General features: G+C 37.2%; 1 pseudogene; it reads right to left on the bottom strand.

Annotated features, from left to right (window-relative positions):
* Nucleotides 1-501: 501 nt before the first annotated feature.
* LOC106970702 (cofilin-1-like) lies at nucleotides 502-1,296 on the bottom strand (annotated as a pseudogene).
* Nucleotides 1,297-8,864: the final 7,568 nt, after the last annotated feature.

Here is an 8,864-nt window from a genome sequence, read left to right as displayed (position 1 = left end):
GCTCTGCCTTCTAACTTTTCATGTTTGGTCATTTTCTTCAGATTTCAACTTAAACCTCACATCGCCACAGACTCTTTCGATCACCCCACATAAAAGTGATTTCCGTTGCTCTTCAGCATCTCACCTGAATTTTAATCTTTTCCAGACTTTATCATAATATGTAAATTTCTTTGTTTGCTTATTTACCATTTGTATCCTCTAAATTTTAACTTTTTGTTATTGGTGTGTGTGTGTATGTGTGTGTGTGTGTGTTTAATTGAAGGTCCCTTACTGGTCCTGCCTCCATCAGTGGCGAAGACCAGGGGCAAAAGGGAAGGGAACCAGTGGCGCAAGGAGGGGTCATCTCCACAACATTCCTTTTATACACAGGACTAAACAAACACAGTCACTACTGCCGTTAAAAGTTGGCAGCATGGGAAAAGGGGGGTACAGGTGGGGAACTGGGATATCGTTAAAAAATTACAGCCCCCCCCAAACTGGGGTGCCCTGGGGGGGGGGACTTGGTCTGCTTCAACCCAAGAGGAATGAGAAGATTAAAAGCAGTTTGGGAAGTCCAGAACTGTCAGGGATGGAGGTAGGAGGAAGGTCCAGGGGGTGGGGAGGCTGTTTGGCAACTGGGGTGAAGGGATTGTCCTTCCCCTGCTGGGATCCCCCAGCCCCTCGGGTCTGGCAGGAAGGGGGCAGCCTGCAACCCCCACGGGCAGGTCTGGGGCTGCCAGATGCTCCAGGCAGGGGGCTGGAGGGGGCTCACAAAGGCTTGCCCTCCAGGGAGATGATGGCGCTGCCCCCAGTTTCTCGTCCAGGGTGCAGCGGTCCTTGACCTCCTCGTAGCAGTTTGCTTGTAATTCATGCTTGATCCCTGTCTGCTTCTTCTTGATGGCGTCCTTGGATCTGGCATAAATCATTTTGCTCTTAAGGGGTGCACATTCAGGTGTCCAGAAGATAAACACCAGGTCCTCCTTCTGCTCTCCTTGGTCTCGTAGGTGGCATCATAGAGGGCATAGTGGCAGTCCTTGTCTGGCAGCATCCTGACAAAGGTGGCGTAGGGGTCGTCTACAGTCTGGTCCACATCACCCACCAGGATCTACTTGCTCTCCTCCAGGATGATGTTTTCTTGTCCTTGCTCAGGCAGAAGGGTACCGCCTTCTTGCGCTTCTTTACCTCCTCTGGTGTTGAGGACTTACGAACCTTCATGTCATTGAACACTTTGATGACACCATCAGAGACCGCCACACCAGAGGCCCGCCAGCCAAGGGAGGGTGAGGGAGGGTGAGCAGAGGCAGTAACAGCCCTTGGGTGGGGTGCGTGCGCCAAGACCGCTGGTGCACTTTTCCTTCCCCGCCCCTGTGGCTGAGTTCTGATGCTGCATGCTCCCATTGAAGGAGCCCCCCCTCAACCCCCCCCCCCTCCACCGTGAACCGACTTGCCTCGGTGCCCCCACCCCCCTGCCCTACTGCTGCGCCTAAATTTTAACTCTTTGATGACAAGCACCTTGTTTGGTTTGTTCATGTCTGAGTATCTCATGCCTAGATCAGTGCTTGTCGTATCATATGGACTCAAAAATGTTTTAGCTGAATCAAATGATTTAAAAAGAGACATTTATAATAACTGACATAGGTATGTTACTGAATTGCTTAAATCACTGTGAAACTAATTTCCCCACCAGGCTTCTTTATAATGAAAGGGATGAATATTGACTCTGTATAAGTGGAACTTTTTTTGAGATAAATAGATGGAGAGTAGGCATTCAAGATAGGGCCTCTAAGATAGCTAACGCGATGGATGACTTATACTGGGAAGAACACCAAATGCATCTGCCTTTTCTTACTATTTTCTCTATTTTCATTTTGGTATTACCTTAGGCTGTAACTTGTTTTCTTCTATCCCATATGCCCAGTGAGGTGAATGCCCACTTTGCTTAGTTTACTGTATCACCTGGGCTTGAGATTACCAAAACCAGACAAAGACAGTGGAAGAAAAGAAAGCTACAGGTGAATATCCCAGATGAATAAAGACGCAAAAACTCACAATAAAATTAAGCAAAATGAACTCAACAACATATTAAAAGGATCATACACCATGGACAAGTGGGATTTATCTGGGATGCAAAATCCACAAATCAATAATGTGGTATATCACATTAATAAATTGAAAGCTAAAAATCACATGTTCACCTCAATAGATGCAGAAAAAGCAGTTGATAAAATACAACTTCCTTTCATAATAAAAAGTGTCAACAAATTGGGTAGAGATGGAACATAACTCAACATAATAGAAGTCCTATACCACAAACCCACAGCTAACATCATAGTCAACAGTGAAACACTGAAAGTTTTCCTCTAAGACTAGGAATACCACACCACTCTCATTCACCAAAGTACTAGAAATCCTAGTTAACAGCAATTAAGGCAAGGCAAAGGAATAAATTATATCTAAATCTTAAAGGAAGAAGTTAAATTATGTGTATATATGTTCTTACATACAGAGAATCATAAAGCTTGAGTCAAATTTCCCATCCTGAGAGTTTCTGAGAATGTAAATGGCATGTCCTACCCAGTACCTGACAGGAAGGTCTGTGATCACCTACATTCTCCCCTTAACTCCACATTTAGAATTTCTAGCAGGAAAACCAATCCTCATCTCGGCAGGAGGTATGTGCATTGTGTACATGGTCTCCAGTGACTTTGTTTTAAATTTACCTATCAATCCCAAACCATGTTTTTACTGTTAACCGAAGGTTCCTCAAAGAACAACTATTCCTGTTAGCTTTTTTTTTTTTTCTAGTTACTCTTTGTCATTTCAAAAGGAATTTGGAGACAGGGAGAAATGGTAATGCCACATTTTCAATGTGCCATCTCAATCAGATAATCATTAAGTACAATTTTGAGTAACTCCAACTGTACATTTAAAAGAAAACTGGCCATGGATGATGGGTTCAGGAAAAGACCATCATAATATTTAGTTGCCTGAAGAACAGTTGGTGAAATCAGTTTAATTTGTGATGCTCTACAGGAAGTAAAATTGAAGTTAGGCAAATAAAAGGGACTATAAAACTATGGTACCAAATTTCTAACTTAGACTAAAACTTGGATGAATATTTCCCTACATTTACATTGAACTCTTCGAGAATGGAATGCATGACTTATTCATTTCTCTATTCCCAGTGTATGCACAGGATTTTCTACATATTCAGGCAATGTTTATTCAATAACTGAAAATAAAGCCTAACATTCTAACATTTGCACTGAATTTTCAGCAGCAGGGGCACAATTTTATTTACATTTTTGGCAGTGGCTCAACATTTCTATCAGTTTGGAGGCCCTTCCAATTAATACTTTTTTTTTTTTAGAGTGAGAGTGCATGAGCAGGAGAGAGGGGCAAAAGAAAGAGAGAGAAAACCCTAAGCAAGCTCCATGCCCAGCACAGAGCCTGATGTGGGGTTCCATCCTATAACCCTGGGATAATGATCTGAGCTAAAATCAAGAGTGAGATGCTCAACCTCCCAGGCACCCCTATAACTTATAATTTTTAAGTCACATTCGTTTACCTTGTGCTTCCCTGATAATTATAAATGAGTGTAACAAGAAGTGAAGGAGCATGAAGCCCAGGAAAATACTGTTCCTGCTAGAAGAACAAATCTGTCATCATGTACCAACTTTCAAAAACAAATAAAAGCATGATTTTATTGGGTGAATATATAAGGATCCAAAAAAATCTGAAAAACATTGCTCTGCTGACTAATGGTCAGAATTTTTTGGTAGAAATTTCCAAAACAAGTTTGTGAGAAAGTGTTACCCTTTCTGTCCCTTTTTTGGTTTGTGTTTGATTTTAGTTATTTTAATCAGTGTTTTTTCCAAGACTAAAGATGTTGTTTTCTAGTCTCCCCATGCTACATCAAATTAATTTGAATATCCTCTGAGACATCTAAATAGCAACAACAGTAAATATTCATCATGTGGACTTAATAATGGCATCTTGAAATGTCCTTTTTTCTTTTCTTTCTTTCTTTTTTTTAACCACAAAGGATTACCATCCAATATGGTATTAAAAACAAAAGAGGGCCATGGATAGATTTTATATCACACTGAGAGGAGAAAAAGCAGAACTGTGTGAACACCCTGGCGATAAGCGCTGAATAACTCACCTGCAAAGCCTCAAGGTTTATCAAGTATACTGGGAACAAGAGAACTGGGTTTATGATGACTCAAGTGAAATGAACTAATTAATTACGGATTGACTGGATAAATGAGTGTCTAGGAAATGCTAATGTGCAATGCAATAAAATTTCAAATGAAATAGCTTTCTATTGGTGCCAAGTATTTATCGGACTTATAAAAGTGAACATTCTCAGTCAGATGTTAAATAGAGCAAATAAAGGCACTTTGCAGAATGATATTAAGTGATTTATGATTTATGGAAAAAGCTTTATCTTGAATCACATTCAGTTAGTAGACCGTGTTTATTTGTTATTAGTGAGTATAATAGAGAAGGAAATGAAAGAAAAAGGGGCAAGACGAATAAAATAACAGAGGACTGAAGTCACTGAGATTTTTTTTAAATGTGCTTTATTGGTTGGGTGGTGCTTGTTTTTGGCCTATATTTTCACCTTTCGTGTTTAAAATAAACTTTAAAAGCTAGAAAAATAACCAAATCTGCCAATTGTTGTGGTTACTTTTCTTTCTGCCACTTTTCTCATTAACATTTTCTTGGAAAAAGAAAAGACTCCAAGAATTGGTGACAGTAATTTTAGTTCCATGTGTTAAATTTATTTTATTGAACTGTTTGGAAATTTCACAATTTCAGGCTAGCTTGATATCAAAATTAATATATTTAAAATGTGTTTATCTCTACTAACCACCAAAAGATTTTTAAATGCCTAATTTCCAAACAACTAGAATAAAGAGAAAAGAACAAAGAAAACTTAATGAGTTAGTAAAAGGCAGGATAGAAAAATTTTTTAAAAAACCCCAAACTTCAAAAAAATAATAATGTAGATCTTGACAAACCCAGAGTGTCTGTTAGTTAGATTGACTTTACAGACTATTTGGGGCACAATTTACATATTCTCTCCTTTATAAACTTTTCTTAAAACTCCATTAAATATTGAGATTAAAGGGTCCACTAGTTCTATTTTCCTGGCAAACAAAAGAGTTTCCATTTTGTCAAACATTTGGAAATCAAATGTTGGTATTTTTCTTATAATTTTTGTCAAGAAACATTTCCTAAGGGGTATCAAACTGGTTGCCACTGGAAGAGACTCAAAAAACACATTTCACCATTTGTTCTTCCTCCAGAGATCATTTCCCTTTGCCACCTCTGTACCAATTGGTAATGAAAACACATCTGAACAAATTAAAACTAACAATCTGAACAACACCCACTGCCTTCAGAAGAGGCCAAAGAAATGTCACTGGTGCCACTCGTAAAATTTGAATTTAGATGCAATTAGACTTTGACCCCTGCTTTATTAATACTGAAATCTGATCTGTTTGCTACTATTTCTTGAAGATCCTTGTACTTCACCAGAATGTTTACTTCAAAGGCACCATAAAAATTCTTCTTATGAGAACACATGACTTTTTAGAGATTCTTCACTTAAGCAAAAGGACTTTCCTTGTCTCCTTGTCTCCTAATATGTATGTGAGGGTGGTGGGGTGAGGCGTCTAATAAAGTTTCCAAAGATGGCTAAGGAGAAATCAAAATTTTAAAAATATGTTTAAGCAGGAGTATTACTTCTATTAGTAATTGTAGGTGCATGTTTTCTAGAAAGAGTTGAATGAAACAAAACAAAGCTAAAGTTAGACAAAGATCAAAATGGATGATTTTCTTTTTTGTCTTTTTTCTGTTTTGGGGAAAGAAAATAGGAAGATTTAACTATATATATTTGAATTTGTAGGAGTCCCACTTCATGTTTATTAAGAATTTATCCGGATGGACTTGACAGGCCCTGGGGCAGTACTAGAAGCTGAATAAATAACAAGTATTATTATAATCTACTGTAAATTAGAAATAAGATTGGAAGTTAAGGTTAGTCAAATTAGTAAACTCAGGTTTCCCAGGGAAAAGTCTCAGAATACAGGTGACTGAGAAGTATAAAGGTGTAAGTCAAGAGTGTTCCTCCATAGACTGATGGACAAAACAGAGAATAGACTACTTATGAATGATTAAATTTAATATGACACATTTTAAGATGTAAAATACTCCTGGTGACCTAATCATGAAATTGATCACTGATGGTTTAGTTTTTATACAAATAACCAAGAATAAAAAATCCTAATATTAAATAGCATATCAATATAGGTACCTGCATTCACTAGTGATTACAGGGCACATCTTCCAAAAGCACCAAGGAACAAGTATATCAAGAAATGTGGTGGTGCCTGGGTGCCTCAGTCAGTTAAGCATCAGACTTCAGCTCAGGTCATGGTCTCATGGTTCATGAGTTTGAGGTTGAGCCCCTGCATCTATCCGGCTCTGTGCAGACAGCTCTGAGCCTGGAACCTACTTTGGATTCTGTATCTCACTCTCTCTCTGCCCTCCTCCTCCCACGCTCAGTTGCTTGCTAATGCGTGTGCTGTCTCTTTCCCTCTCTCAAAAATAAATTAACATTACATTTTTTTAAAAAAAGAAACATAACGTTGTGGTATTTACCCTAATGAATTTAACTTTTAACATTTATTTATTTTTGAGAGAGCGCGCGCTCACGCGAGCATGAGCAGAGAAGGGGGAAGGGCAGAAAGAGAGGGAGACACAGAATTTGAAGTAGGCACCAGGCTCTGAGCTGTCAACACAGAACCCGACCTGGGGCTCAAACCCATAAACCATGAGATCATGACCTGAGCTGAAGCAGGACACTTAACCAGCTGAGTCACCCAGGCACCCTCTAATGAATTTATCCTATCTATCTATCTATCATTATTTATTTTTGTGTAATGAGAAAAAAATCTAAATATCAAAGAATGACCACATTACCCTTGCGGATATCCTAAAAGATGTACTGTGCAGGAATTAAAGATGCTTATTACACTTAAAGTAACATGAAAATCTTACACTGTTATAATGATAAACTAATAAAACTTAGCACAAAAATTCACATACAAAATTTGATTATGTAGGTAAACCACAGCCTATGCATGGATACACACCAAAATCATCACCAACGTTTTCTTTAGGAGCTGATGCCATCAATAATATGTATTTCTCTTCTTTTTACTTTCCTCCAACTTGTAAATTATAAATCTTGCAGCACACTGCACTTTTATAAAATGTAAATTTTATTTAGCATCACCCAGGCTCTGCAAAAGTGTCCATTTCTTTCTCTTTCAAGATATTATTTATTTTCATTGCATTCACTTACCTCTCCTGATGAGTTGGAAATTCTTTTACAGCTCCTGCAGCTTTTCTTTCATTTGTTTCTTCTTTAGCCTGAATTTAAATGAACCAATCAATTGACAAAAAACTGACAATAAAGAAAAATAATTGTTTTTTCACATTTGACAGATTAGATCTTTTTCTCTAACTGATTTGACAGTGTAATGCTTACCCCAAGAACTGTATTCTATTTTTCCAATATATTCTTCAACCCTGATACAGTTAATGTTACTGCCCCCAAATATGATATCAGACGCAAAACAGTGTCATATATGTAAGCTGATGGAAAACTCTACAACACCCAAATTTAGTTTTTTAGGCTAGCAACAAGAGAAACCCAAAACAATTTATCCCACTAAGCCTGGAATTTAGTTTGTTCCTTTCTCTTAATTTCCTAAAGTATTCCATCACTTTTTAAAGCTTTGTTTAATTGTCTTCAGTTTTTACATAACTATTTTAACAGAGAGTTTTTCCTTAAGGAAAAAAGGTCATTACAATACAAGGATGACATCTATGTCCAGTCTTTAATGATATGAATAGAAAGGCATCTAGTCACAGTTAAGACATTCAGAATATACAGGTCTACAGGATTCCTTACATTTGGTACTTCTGTAGAGTCACAGATTTTATATCATTTAATTTTGCTAATTAAGTTTCATAAAGGCCAAAGTTCTAGTATATCCCTAAATCCTAATTACTTCAATTTGTGTCTAAATTTTGTTAGTACTTCCATGCATAGTTGAAATAAAATACATAAGACAAATGACCGTGTCTAATTGGTCTATTGTGACAGGTGGAAATATTTCAATGCTCATTAAAACTTATTTTAAAATATGAGAAAATTTTCTTCTCACACTAATTCTATTTATACATGATTAAAGACCAAAACCAGCATATTCCAACAAGAGAATGAAAAGAAAAAGAGCACGTTATTAAGAAAAATTGTGACTGATTAGTGTAATTGCTCCTATTTGCTTGATGGCAGTCCCAGTTTTGCTCATATATAGTAGGTATTTCAATTTATAAAACTCTGAAATCTTCATGGAAGTCAAAAATTATAAAGTGGAAATCAAAAGTGCAAAACATAATAAGGTAATTTGTGTAATATGCCATAATGTAATTTCTCATGTTTAGGATTTTGTATTGAGGGCCTCTGATTTTCAGATATCTATAATTATCAAGTAAATAATGGTATGGGAAGAGAATAGGAAAGGAATTCTGTTCTAATTAGAGAGCCTGTCAATAGAACCAAAAGACATATATTCTTACTACATACATGTTGATAGTACCATGGTTCATAGTTTTATTGATAACTCTTCACTGATAAATGCAAAATTTTATCCTCTTTTTTGTTTGTTTCCTTTCTCATAGAATTTCATTCTCTTCCCATACCTGTCTTCCAAGGATAAAGAAGCAGACAATGGGATAAGAACTTTGCATATGGAGCCAATTAGTCACCTTTGCTTCTTAGTTCTCAAGTAACCTATACCAAT

The sequence above is a fragment of the Acinonyx jubatus genome, chromosome A1, assembly GCF_027475565.1.
Source record: "Acinonyx jubatus isolate Ajub_Pintada_27869175 chromosome A1, VMU_Ajub_asm_v1.0, whole genome shotgun sequence".
Lineage (NCBI taxonomy): Eukaryota > Metazoa > Chordata > Mammalia > Carnivora > Felidae > Acinonyx > Acinonyx jubatus.
This window is presented reverse-complemented; position numbering and strand designations above follow the sequence as displayed.